This window comes from Schistocerca gregaria, chromosome 7 (assembly GCF_023897955.1).
Source record: "Schistocerca gregaria isolate iqSchGreg1 chromosome 7, iqSchGreg1.2, whole genome shotgun sequence".
Classification (NCBI taxonomy): Eukaryota; Metazoa; Arthropoda; class Insecta; order Orthoptera; family Acrididae; genus Schistocerca; species Schistocerca gregaria.
In genome coordinates this window covers 375,817,623-375,831,509 of record NC_064926.1, presented here as the reverse complement: position 1 = coordinate 375,831,509, position 13,887 = coordinate 375,817,623, and the positions used below count along the sequence as shown (strand labels likewise).

Sequence of the window (13,887 nt, the reverse complement as noted above, 5' to 3'; positions counted from 1 at the left end):
CTCCTTTTAGCCAAAAATAATTTTCCAGAAAGAAAATAAAAAAATCACAATGAATATATCAGATAATTCTGAAACATTTTTGGGTAAAACCGGAACTATAAAACAATATCTTACATGAGACGGAATTTCTGTCCAGTTTTTCCAGCAGGTAACAAATTTTGCGATCCATTTGTTTCTAGACATCGGCAGATAAATCAGAAGCTTCTGCGTTACGTGCCAGATGTGAGTCTCTTCGCTTAGGGTCCAGTGAAACGCCGGATGGTGGGTCTTGCAGCTGTGTCACGTGCGGACGGAGCCAACTGCCGTAGCGTTAGGGCCGCCGCTTGTTCAGATTTATTCACATGGCCCTTAACTGCGAGCGCCATTCCAATACACGGCCCTATTAAAGCTCCTAAACAGCGCTGAGCCTCTGGGATAGCGTCCCCGGACCGGCGCCCATTGTCCGAGGATTTGGGGCCCCGCCCTTTGTCATTCAGACGACGGCGCGCTCGGCGCGGTTCGTGCCCGCTTCGTTTTGGGTCGCCGCGCTGCAGACGGCTCCAGCGTCTGCCGCCTTGCCGGCCAAATGAGGACCGGCCGCTGGAGACGTCTACTGTGCGTCATCGAGGAAGTCACTTCCAGTGTTGACGGTCACTCCTGTCGCTTGCGGCTGAGTGTTGCTGAAAATCAGGCTTCCTAGTTGAGCTTGACAAACTCCCAGAGTACTCACACGTAACTCACGGGGCCAAGTAATCAAACAAATAAGGGAACCGTTAGATATCGAAAAGCTAATTGTAATCCCACATTTTATTATCATCCTCACAGCTTTCCGATCTCAAGGACGTCCTCTCAATGTATTTACATTAGTGTTGGTTTTTGAAGACAAATGCTGGTGCCTCAGCATCTTCTAATTTGTAATTGGTCTACGTCGGTCGTCCTAATGCTTTGGCTACCAACTTTATTTCAGACACATTAATGTATGGTTATTTTATTTAATGTCTTATTCAGAAGTAAAAATATGAAAAGAATATCTTCCGCCGTTTCGTTGTCCAAAGAGTTTGGTGGTGGTGGCAGGGACGGGGGCGGGAAGTTGGGGAGGGGGGAGGATTTCACAAGGCGAGCGTCAATTCGTGGGTTCAAATCGACGCGATAAGTCCGGGAAGGAGCGAAGACAGTCCGCTAAGCGAATCAAGTAATTTGTTTGCCCATACGACAATAAGGAGAGGTAGATTAACTAGGAAAGCGCAGCCTGTAATTGTAAGAATTCTGTTAACCATTTGTAGCCCTCCCATTAACAGTGGGACATTGATACATAACAATAACACGCATCAGATTCCAATTGGTTCTCCGATAGCCTATTTTGAGACACATACATCCTGTTGGTACTCAAAGGGTTAATACGACGATGCAATTGATCGGTCGTCATTGTTGTGGCCTTACTTGCTAATTGCACGATCTAAGCTATAACCTACAATCACTTATATTTTACACCGAAGAGCCAAAGAAACTGGTACACCTGCCTAATATCATGTAGTGCCCCCGCGAGCACGTGGAAGTGCCGCAACACGACGTTGTGTGGCCGCGACTAATGTCTGAAGTAATGCTGGAGGGAATTGATACTATGAATCATGCAGGGCTGTCCATAAATTGGTAAAAGCACGAGGATGTGGAGATCTCTTCTGAACAGCACGTGGCAAGGCATCCCACATACGCTCAGTTACGTTCATATGTGGGGAGCTTGGTGGCCAGCGGAAGCATTTAAACTCAGAATAGGGTGGGTAGTGTGTATCATTGTCCTGCTGGAATTGTCTATCTCCGTCGGAATGCACACTGGATGCAGGTGATCAGAGACGACGCTTACGTACGTGTCACCTGTCAGAGCCGTATCTAGACGTATCAGGGGTCCCATATCACTCCAACTGTACACGCCCCAGACCATTACAGAGCCACCAGCTTAAACAGTCCCCTGCGGACATGCAGGGTCCATGGATTCATGAGATTGTCTCCATACAGCTTAAACAGTCCCCTGCGGACATGCAGGGTCCATGGATTCATGAGATTGTCTCCATACTCGTACACGTCCATCCACTCGATGCAATATGAAACAAGACTCTTCCGACAAGGCAAAAGGTTTCTAGTCATCAACAGCCCAATTTTCGTGTTGATAGGCGCAGTGTCTCGCAGTCATCAAGGGTACACGAGTGGGTCTTCGGCTCCGTAAGCCCAAATCGATGATGTTTCGTTTACTGTTTCGCACCGGACACTTTCTGATGGCCCAGGGTTGAAATCTGCAGCAATTCGCGGAAGGATTGCACTTCCGTCACGTTGAACAATTCTCTTCAGTCGTCGTTGTTCCGTTCTTGCGGGATCCTTTTGCGGCCGCGCGATATCGAAGATTTGGTGTTTTACCGGATTTCTGATATTCATGGTTCACTTGTGAAACCGTCGTAGGGGGAAAGCCTGACTTCATCGCTACCTCGGAGATGCTGTGTCCCACTGCTCGTGCGCCGACAATAATACCACGTTCAAACTCACTTAAATCTTGGTAACCTGCCACCGTAGCAGTAATAACCGATCTAACAACTGCGCCAGACACGTGTCGTCTAATACAGGCGTTGCTGACCGCAGAGCCGTATTCTGCCCGTTTACATATCTCTGTATTAAATTCGCATGCCGCCGGCCCGAGTGGCCGAGCGGTTCTAGGCTCTTCAGTCTGGAACCGCGCGATCGCTACGGCCGCAGATTCGAATCCTGCCTAGGGCGTAGATGTGTGTGATGTCCTTAGGTTACTTAGGTTTAAGTAGTTCTAGGTTCTAGGGGACTGATTACCTCAGATGTTAAGTTCCATAGTGCTGAGAGCCATTTGGACCAACACACAGGCCTCTACCAGTTTCATTGGCGCTTCAGTGTACCTCTTCATGTCCGATATTGTTTTCTACAGTCACTCTTCCACAAAGTCAATACAGACACGGAAATTCTTAACAATCTTTTGACAGCCACGCATCATCTTCTTGACGGGCCGCTAATACAGGCTTGGCCGATTTTGATTTATTCCCATTAAAAATTACAATCGCTCTTTCTCACTTTTATTTATCCTATTATTTACAATCAATAATTAAAAAAGGAAGTTACACAAATAAAAATAACGATTATATAATGACCCGAGAGTGTTGCTTCATAAATCTTTAAATACCAACCGTTCCTGGGAATACTTCCTGAATCCTCTGTAATACTGATCAAAACTGGAAGATGCAATTCTTACCGTCGCAAGATTCCCGAGACAGTTCAGCGTTGATGCTGTTGCACGCTAACTGATTAAAAGCATACCGACAAACCTACGTTATAAGGTATTAACGACTAGATGTCACGAGGCGGACCCGCCAGTATACAAGGTGGTGAGGAATTTTGTGGTGTCAGTATAGCAGCAGTAACAACAGGATGAGTCGGTCAGGAGAGATTAGCGACTTCGAACATGGGCTGGTCACTGGATGACACATGTGTAACAAATCCATCAGGGGCATTTCAAACCCCCTCAAGACAGTCAAGTCAACTCTTGGTAATGTACTTGTGAAATGAAAACTCGAATGAACCACAAGAGCTAAACCAAGAGTAGACAAACTTTATGAAGTGACGGAGAGGAACTTTCCAGCACTGTGGGGGTTGGAATCGTATGAAATCAGTGGAAGAAACCACTCGTGAGTTCCAAAGTTGTACCAGCAGGCATATGGAGTTAAGAATGAGGTAAAATGGTTGAGAAACTCCTCATAAGTGCCGGGCGCTGTGGCCGAGCGGTTCTAGGCGCTTCAGTCTACGGTCGCAGGTTCGAATACTGCCTTGGGCATGGATGTGTGTGATGTCCTTAGGTTAGTTAGGTTTAAGTAGATCTAAGTGCTAGGGGACTGATGACCTCAGATGTTACGTCCCATAGTGCTCAGAGCCATTTGACCCAGTTTTCCTCATAAGTCCCTTTTTCCTACAGTCAGTGCCAAATGACGCTAGAGCTGGTGTAAAGAGCGACGCCACTGCACAGTGTATGACTGGAAACTAGTGGTCTGGAGTGATGAATTACGACATAGTTTGGGTCTGGAGTACTTATGGAGAAAGTTATCTGGACAAAGTTACCTGTCATCATGTTTAGTGCCAGCAGTGAAGTAGGGAGGGGCTGGTGTTACGATACGAGATTCTTTATCGTGGTTAGGGTGTGGTCCCCTTATTGGTCTTAAGAAAGCGCTTTATGCAAAAGTGTACTCCCTAAGGTACATGAACAGTTCTGAAACGATGACCATATTGTCATGACAAGGCACCCCGTCGTGAAGTAGCACCTGTGAAATGGAGTGGCTTGCCTAGAGTTTCAACCTGAAACCAATGGAACACTCGTGGGATGAGTTAGAACGAAGGCTTCGCTCCAGACACCAGCGTCTAATAGTGCCATATTCTCTGGTTTTGTCTCTTGAGGAAGAATGGGCAGCCATTCGTCCGCAGAGCTTCAGACACCTCACTGAAAGCGTGCCTGGTAGAGCTCAAGCCCTAATAAAATCGAGAGGTGGACAAATGATCTGTTAACCGGTTACTTAAGAACTGTAACAGCAACAAACTCTCACAGCTTACATAACGTCATAGACCACACGATGTCTTTTTTTTGCGAGCTATTAAGCTATTCCCTTTCTGTTTGTCTTGTGTTATTCAACTTACCCAACGTGCTGTCCTCTAGAATCCCTCCTCATTTTCGAAGCCTGAGTTTTCACGCTACTGTATTTTTCTTCGAAAAATTTGGAAGTTAGTATAAATAAAAATACCATTGTTTCACAGAATAGGGAACATTTTGAGGAAACATGAGTTTCAAACCGGCGACGAGGGCGCTGAGCTCGAGAGATTACTACCGCATCTATCAGGCACGACAACCCCGTAACAACGTCGAACAACACCCAACGATCCGCTGGACCAGGTTGTGGCGAGCCGTCCACACCGCATACCTACCCACGTACGCTCGTTCCTTGTGGTATGAGGTGGTGAACGGCAAATTAGCCACACTCCAGCGCCTCCATTCCATCCATCTCACTGACGACCCTATGTGTCCGCACTGTGCCGTCTTCGATTCGGATGCGCACCGCCTGACTTGTACAACGTATGCTGGCGCTCCTGTTGCGACGACACCAGAGTCTGTCACGTCGGACGAACTCCTACACCCAGATAACACTTACTTTGCCAATACAAGAACGAACGCCGTTAACTGGAAGAAGGGCGTTGTGCAGTATTACATTTTGCTAGCCGCTCCTGAAAACGCTCTATACTTGTAGGTCCACCTGACACCAGCGTCCAATAGCGCCATATTCTCTGGTTTTGTCTCTTGAGGAAGAATGGCGTTCCGCCACCACGCATAGTACCGCACACGGCTATCGAACTATTTAGACGCATTATTCGAGGATCCTCCTGCCTATTCGGGAGTTCCGAGTACTGGAAGGCACACAGAAAAATGATTCACGGCACGCGATTGATCCTCAAAGCAAACAGCTTAGAGGGAGTCCCCCTTACATTCATTATGCGAAGACGACTCGGAAGCTTCTGGTGGCGGTTGTAGGATCTCGGTAAAAATATTGAAAAAAATATTATAAACATATAAAAAATAGGGAAATCATATATATAAGTGTATTTGATCCAATAAAGTTCTCTTGATCATATCGAACCCCTTTCCCTCCGTGGCTCTGGCAGGGCGGGGACGGGACATTGAGGCCGGGCCTCGTAAGGCGACCCCTGCCATTTTTGCCCCCGACCCTTCTCTCAGGCCCTTATTAAAAAATGAAATAAAATAGGATACTGGAACAGACAACGCAACGCAGAAAAAAGTCAGGAAACACCCACAGATGCATTCAACAGACTAGGCATATATCAACTTAGATGCAACTTTCGTCAGTCAGTATACATAGCACAAACGTGATATTCAGCACTCCTCAGAGCTCTAAATTGTAACATCTCGCATAGCACGTTTGCTGACCAGCTAATAGCCCTATACTATCACCTGATTAAAGTAGAAACAGATTTCAAAATACCAAAAGCCAGCCGTAGTCTGTTCCCTATACTTACAATACAAGATAACTTCCATGTACAAAAGACATCAGCAGGAGGAAAGCAGATTATAAACAACTATGCTGTGGCACACTATTTACCGCAGTAAAGGACCTTTACAGAAGAGACGATATAAACAGCTAAACACTGAAAAGTGTTACTTACAAACGAATTCAGTAAAATGTATTTAGTATTTTGTGTACTTCTCAGCAACTTATGGCAATGCAGAGGGAAAAGGATTTTAGAAATCTAAATGGAAGTAACTGGGAATATGGTTACGAAATATTTCCGCACAACAAAATTATGTTTAGATCTAAAGTGGTGTGTCAACTCGCCAACGAAATTGACATTCGAGTCACTTAACTGGCGATGATAAGCTACCAGAATCCGATAATGTACATGGAGACCTGCATTAACCTATAATTTGAGATATTTAAGTAATGACAACAACAGACAAAAACTAATTTACATAGAATAATTATCACTTAAAACATGTTGACATTTTACATATTTCAGTACAGAAAGCCTATTGACGATGGCAAAAAAGTGTCACAGAGATGAAGCCACAGTGTTTGCACAACAGACGGAGCTTGTATCCAGTAATTTTATCTGCAGACACGGCCACTGCAAGAACAACTAAAGTAAATGATGAACATAATTCGTCTTCTTTTTCTACTTGCTTTTTCCTTGTTAGATACTAAAAAGCGTTCATGTTAACACCCTTGTCTAACATCTCAGACGGCCGGGATGGCCGAGCAGTTCTAGGCGCTTCAGTCTGCAACCACGCAACAGCTACGGCCGCAGGTTCAAATCATGCCTCGGGCATGGCTGTGTGTGATGTCCTTAGGTTAGTTAGGTTTAAGTAGTTCTAAGGGACTGATGACCTTAGATGTGAAGTCCCATAGTGCTCAGAGCCATTTTTTTCTAACATTTGATACGGTCCTTTCGCGTGGCAGCGGCCTGCTTTCTTGCACTCTTTGCGATGCACGCTGCGCGAGACAAATTACGCGACGTACGGCTTCACAGATTTAATCGGAGACGTTTTATAGTTGAGTCAGATTAATTCTCTGCTCTGCGACACTGTCAGATCTTTGTAAGCAACGGTCGTCAGCTTCGCTTTGACCTGCGATGCAGGGTTAAACTTCCCACTACTTCAAAGTCAATAATTAAAACCCGTGAGCTATTTAACTACTCTTAGAAAGATTCTGAGATCCGACCACGGCACGAAAATATGAAAACCGCTAACAGTTCATACAGCGCCTTCAACAGCGTACTGTCGCCAGACGTAATACGTCCGCGGCATTTTGAAAGGTCACCAAAATACAGTGAAGCGCCAAAGAAACTAGTATAGGCATGTGTATTCAAATACAGAGATATGTAAACAGGCAGAATACGGCACTGCGGTCGTCACCCCTAGATAAGGTAACTAGTGTCCGGCGCAGTCGTTAGATCGGTTAGCGCTGCTACAATTGTAGGTTATCAAGATTTAAGTGAGTTTGAACGGGGTGTTTTAGTCGTCGTAAGAGCGATGAGACATAGCATCTCCGAGGTGGCGATTTTCCCAAAAGACCATTTCACGTGTGTACCGTGAATGTCAGGGATCCGGTAAAACGTCAAATTGCCGACACCACTGAGGCCGGAAAAAAATGGGACCAACGTCGACTGGAGAGAATCATTCACCCCTTCTGTAAAATGTTGCAGATTTCAGTTTTGGACTATCAACACGTGTCAGTATGCGAACCATTTAGCGAAACATCATCGATATGGTTTTTCGGAGACGAAGGCCCACTCTTGTACCTTTGATGACAGTATGACACAAAGTTTTACACCTTTCATGGACCCGTCAACCCCGATATTGGACTGTTGATGACTGAAAAAATGTTGCCCGGTCGGATGAGTGGCGTTTCAAATTGTATCGAGCTGATGGACGTGTACGGGTGTGGAGACAACCTCGTGAATCCATGGACCGTGCATATCAGCAGGGGACTATTCAAGCTGGTGGAGGCTCTGTAATAGTGTGGGGCGTGTGCAGTTGGAGTGATATGAGACCCCTGATATGTCTAGATACGACTCTGACAGGTGACACCTGCGTAAGCATCGTGTTGATCATCTAGACCCATTCATGTCCATTGTGCATTTCGATGGACTTGGACCATTCCAGCAGGAAATGTGGCTTCCACACGCCCAGAATTGCCACAGAATGGCTCCAGGAACACTCTTCTGAGTTTAAACACTTTTCCTGGACACCAGACTCCTAGACCTGAACATTATTGAGAATATCTAAGATTCCTCGCAACGTGCTGTTCAGAAGAGATCTTACGGATTTATGGGTAGCCTGTAGCGTTCATGGTATAAGTTCTCTGCAGCACTACTTTAGACCTTAGTCGAGTCCATGCCACGTCGTGTTGCGTGCTCGCGGGGGCCCTACACGATATTATGCAGGCTTACCAGTTTCTCTGGCTCTTCAGTGTAGAACTGCGGCTGTGTCAGCCCTTCTGTATTGATGCCGGTTATCGATGAAACAACCGGTTTTGGTCATACAGATTTCGTCCACGCCAGTTTAACGTGACTGTTAGAAACGCTCACAAAGACTGTTTTCTAAAATAACAGATTTTCGGATTTTTGTTCCTATCATTTCCTCTAATAATCATAGCAGTCGAACAAAAATTGAAAAATTTTTGACTCTCTCGTTTTTCAAACACACAAAATCAAAATACTAAATGAAATAGGCAAATAAAGGAAGACTTAGTCCGTCCTTCGTTTGTTGCTTTTCTTGAAAAGTGGAAAGTGTTTAAATACTACAAGAAATCACGAGTATCCTCCCAGTGATTCTAATTTTTTGATATTCTGAGCTTGTAATCGGGAATTATGCCACTATTTGGGCATTATGATTAGTCAGTCCTAAAGAGTGAAATTGAGGTTGAAGAACTCTGTTTTCGGGAGCTACAAAGAGATAAAGGCTTATTGCATGGGCAGAGGCTGCAGAACAGCTACTTGCTATTTTTATTGTGTGCTATGAATGAGTTGTAAGTTTTTAATTTATTACTGTTACCACGATTTCCTTCCTCTTTTACTGTTTGAGAGAAATGGCAGACAAATCTTTAATCATTTAGAGCTATTGAAGCATTGAACTTCTTTGCTATGTCATTTCATAAAAAATACTTGCAGGCCATGGTTGGTGGCAGTCTGCAATACAACGGACACCCGGAGACGACTGAGAGGAACTGCCCTGTAGAGCACGCGGGGCCAAGTCTTGCACACTGCACGTAACGCATTACTTAAACCACGACACATGACAGTAGCGACATTATTGTCTCAGCATTGGTGTACCAATTCTTATGCCGTGTGCTTCTTGCTCGTTTCTGTCGGCATTGTTATTAAAACAGCATTGGGCTGTTTTCCAATTTTCCACAATAACGCAATACTCCAAAGTAATGCAAATTTCACGGATAAATATAAGTCCTTATTTAAAAAAGTTTTATTTAAAAACGAAAAATGTCGGCGCTGCTGCTATGATAAACTGATATTTCGGTTTGAAACTTCCTGGCAGATTAAAACTGTGTGTTTGACCGAGACGCGAACTCGGACCTTTGTCTTTCGGGGGTAAGTGCTCTACCATCTTTTTTAATTTATTTTTATTTTTTTATCTCATTTTGTTCGATATAGTTCGTTGCATCTGCTCGGGGCGGGCGTCGTAAGACACCCGTTTAAGTTCGTCGTCGTTCCATTAACTCAGTTCTTTTATTACAGAGGGCTTCTAACCCTCTGACCGAACGCTCCATCTGAGCTACCAAAGCACGACCCACGCACCGTCCTCACAGCTTCACTTCTGCCAGTACCTCGTCACCTACCTTCCAAACTCCACAGAAGCTCTTCTGTGAACCTTGCAGTACTGCCACTCCTGGAAGAAAGAATATTGCGGAGACACGGCTTATCCATAGCTTAGAGGTTATTTCCAGAATAAGATTTTCATTCTGCAGAGGAGCGTTCGCTGATATGAACCTTCCTGGCAGACTAATACTGTGTGCCAGACCGAGACTCGAACTCGGGACTTTGCTTTTGCAAGCAAGTGCTCTATCATTCTCATTCTGGAAACACCCCCCTTTTTATGGATAAGCCATGTCTCCTTTCTTCCGGGAGTGCTAATTCTGCAAGGTACGCAGGAGAGCTTCGGTGAAGTTCGGAAGGTAGGAGACGAGGTACTGGTAGAAGTAAAGCTGTGAGTACGAGGCGTGAGTCGTGCTTGGGTGGCTCAGATGGTAGAGCACTTGCCTGCGAAAGGGAAAGATCCCGACTTTGAGTCTCGGTCCGACACACAGCTTTAAAAATGGTTCAAATGGCTCTGAGCACTATGGGACTCAACTTCTGAGGTCATTCGTCCCCTAGAACTTAGAACTAGTTAAACCTAACTAACCTAAGGACATCACACACATCCATGCCCGACGCACGATTCGAACCTGCCACCGTAGAGGTCTCGCGGTTCCAGACTGCAGCGCCTAGAACCGCACGGCCACTTCGGCCGGCCCACAGTTTTAATCTGCCATGAAGTTTCATATCAGCGGGCACTTCGCTGCAGAGTGAAAATTTCATTCTGTTATTTCTGTTATTTACTAGGCTATTAGTAAAACATAAAAAACACCTATTATAACCGAGAACAAACAAATACCGAAAAACACCAGTTATTCAGAACTAAGATACAGGTTTCGGTTTTAACCTGTGGGTTTTTCCCACCCCTGTTGTACAGTGCGGTGGCCCGTGCCAGCAGGGAAGACGCTACACCATCGCCGTCCGGAGCTCACGTGGGAAGCCGGCTGTGACGGAAGAACAGGACGATGGGAAGAACGGTGCAGTGGAGCGGTCAAACAGGAAGCACTCGAAGACACGGTTGGGTAGCCACTGGCCGGCAATAACAGCGTGCTGTGTGGCGGAAGCAAGTACGGCACTTTCGATGAGGTTTCAGTAAAGCAGTCCGTCCTGTGCAGACTGCAGCAGCAAAGTGGGGTTAGTCTTTGAGCTCTCTCTCTCTCTCTCTCTCTCTCTCTCTCTCTCTCTCTCTCTCTTTTTCTGTGTGTGTGTGTGTGTGTGTGTGTGTGTGTGTGTATTTTTTACATAGAGCTCTTGCCATGCTCCTGCGCATGTTGTAAGTCTGCCTGTTGCCCAGACGTTACCGCATTTACGGTTAGCAAACGGTAATACCATGTGGTGTCAATACGTAAGTGTCCTTTGTGAGCTTGATAACCTTAATTTACATTGATGTCAAATGATTATGTGACTGATTTACCGCACCTGACCTTAAGCAGGAGGTTTAAGTTGAGTTGTCTGCTAATATAATGGTACTCATTGAATCAACTTGTTTTCTTCTTGCTGATGAATATGCATCTGGGTAATACATGCATCTGAGGAGTAGACTGTTCGACATATGCGAGGCATCGTGGTAATTCTAGTCACTTGGCAGTATATAATTCACCGGGCCGTGAGCTTTGTTAACTAAAGCGGAACTTCTGGTGTATTGGGTATTCTGTGTACTGAAATTTTATTTTAAGAAAATTTATGGGAATGAACGTTTGGAGAACAGAACTGTACGGTAGTGAAACATGGACTGTGGGAAAACGGTAACAGAAGAGAACTGAATCGTTTAAGATGCAGTACTACAGACGAATGTTTAAATTTAGGTACACTAATAAGCCAGGGCCAACAGCCTTGCCGCAGTGGTAACACCGGTTCCCGTCAGATCACCGAAGTTAAGCGCTGTCGGGCTGGGCCAGCACTTGGATGCGTGACCATCCGTCTGCCGAGCGTTGTTGGCAAGCGGAGTGCACTCAGCCCTTGGGAGGCAAACTGAGGAGCTACTTGATTGAGAAGTAGCGGCTCCAGGAGAGCGGTGAGCTGACCACGTGCCCCTCCACATCCGCATCCAGTGACGCCTATGGCCTGAGGATGACACGACGGCCGGTCGGTACCTTTGGGTCTTCATGGCCTGTTCGGGAGGAGTTTAGTTTACTTTTTAATGAGGCAGGGAATGAGGTGGTTCTCCATACAATCAGTGAGGGAAGGAATATACGAAAAACACTGACGAAAAGAAGAGACAGCGAGATAGGACATCTGTTAAGACATCACGGAATAATCTCGATAGTACTAGAGGTAGATGTAGAGGTTAAACACTGTAGAGGAAGGCAGAGATTGGAATACACCCAGGAAATAACTGTGGACGTAGATTGCAATTGGTACTCTGAGAGGCTGAAGTTGGCACAAGAGAGGAATTCGCGGCCGGCCGTGTCAAACCAGTCAGAAGACTGATGACAAAATAAATAAATAAATATGGTCTCAGATTTTATATACTTTGAACATGGCTTGTTCAAATGGCTCTGAGCACTATGGGACTTAACAGCTATCGTCATCAGTCTCCTAGAACTTAGAACTACTTAAACCTAACTAACCTAAGGACATCACACAACACCCAGTCATCACGAGGCAGAGAAAATCCCTGACCCCGCCGGGAATCGAACCCGGGAACTCGGGCTCGGGAAGCGAGAACGCTACCGCACGACCATACATGGAATGTAGTAATGTAAATTTATCCTCTGCTTTTAATTTTTTTCGTTATTATTGCTTTTATTCTTTGGTATGTGCTCAATCACTGTGGGTCTTAATTATCTGATAATGACTCTTTGATTTGGGGCCTTTTGAGGAAGCGTATCCTTATTAGTAAAACGTTATTGTTAGTTTGGCCACACCGATGATTGATTTAATATTGAATCCATTTTTGGTGAAGCTTTTGTAAACTGATAGTTTATGTGGTTGTTAAATAAAATGTTGATAGCGTATGTTCACTCACAGCTCAACCCAGACAGACCAGTCCCAGCACAAGCAGAATAAACTGGTGCTCTAGCAAATCCTGTGCGGTATCATCACAGTAACAAAACAGAAATACAGTTCAAAGACGATAGGGAAAAAGTGAGACAGAAACATCTCACTCAGACTTACGGAAACATATATAAGTTACTTAAATGACTAACGTAATTCTAGGCATCTGCGTTTTGAGCGTGTGCACACTTGTTGAACAGAAAAACTCGCCTAATAATGGAAAACGACTCAAACAGAAATCCACATCCATACTAGGGAACGCAGTTTCGAATTCTGTCTGTTTTTCATATTGCAAGGAATAACTTGGTCGATCACGAAGGATCTCTTACTCCACAAAGGAGAAACATCACCTCTGCTCCAGAGAGCACAGACCCTCATGAGCGCTGCCGATTCCCGATTTCGCAAGCTCCAGAAGCTCTCCAAGAAATTAGTTTCAATCCAAGCCTTAATCTGTCCTCACACGCGACGTGGTTCTCATCGCGTAATCCGCCAGGCTTTGTGTCTGTAGTGATTGTTGCACGCTCTGAAACGACCTGCCACATCTCTCGGATACGATCAGTCTTCTCCAGCAGCCGTTGCCAGACGCGTAAATCACACAATTTCCTTACGAAAATGGAAGAGCGTAAAATAGCTGCGTCAACTATGTTAGAAATTTACTGTCGAAGAAGAACGGAGAAAACCGCGAAGAAGTTTCTGGACGCATCGATGGTTTGGAAAGAGCACTGCTGCCAGACGTTCACTAATTAATGCTGTAGAATGATCTGAGATAGACACTAGCAGAAATTATTCGTTCACTCAACTGAATATTCATCCCATTTTTGGTTTTAAATTGATTACAGTTAAAGTATAATGTCTAATGTCAGTTTGCGCATGCATAATATCCACTTTATCTATGTTGCATTGACTACCACCAGTCTGAAGTAAAATACTTGATCACATAGCGCGTTGCTGGGTGGCCGCGCGGTTTGAGGCACCATGTCA

At 45.1% G+C, this 13,887-nt stretch overlaps 1 long non-coding RNA gene and 1 pseudogene across 1 annotated transcript in view; one reads left to right on the top strand and one right to left on the bottom strand.

The window, feature by feature from the left end:
- Positions 1-13,887, bottom strand: part of LOC126282163 (uncharacterized) — an 815,713-nt gene that overhangs the window by 591,381 nt on the left and 210,445 nt on the right. The window lies entirely within an intron of this gene.
- On the top strand, positions 11,733-11,849 carry LOC126282652 (5S ribosomal RNA; annotated as a pseudogene).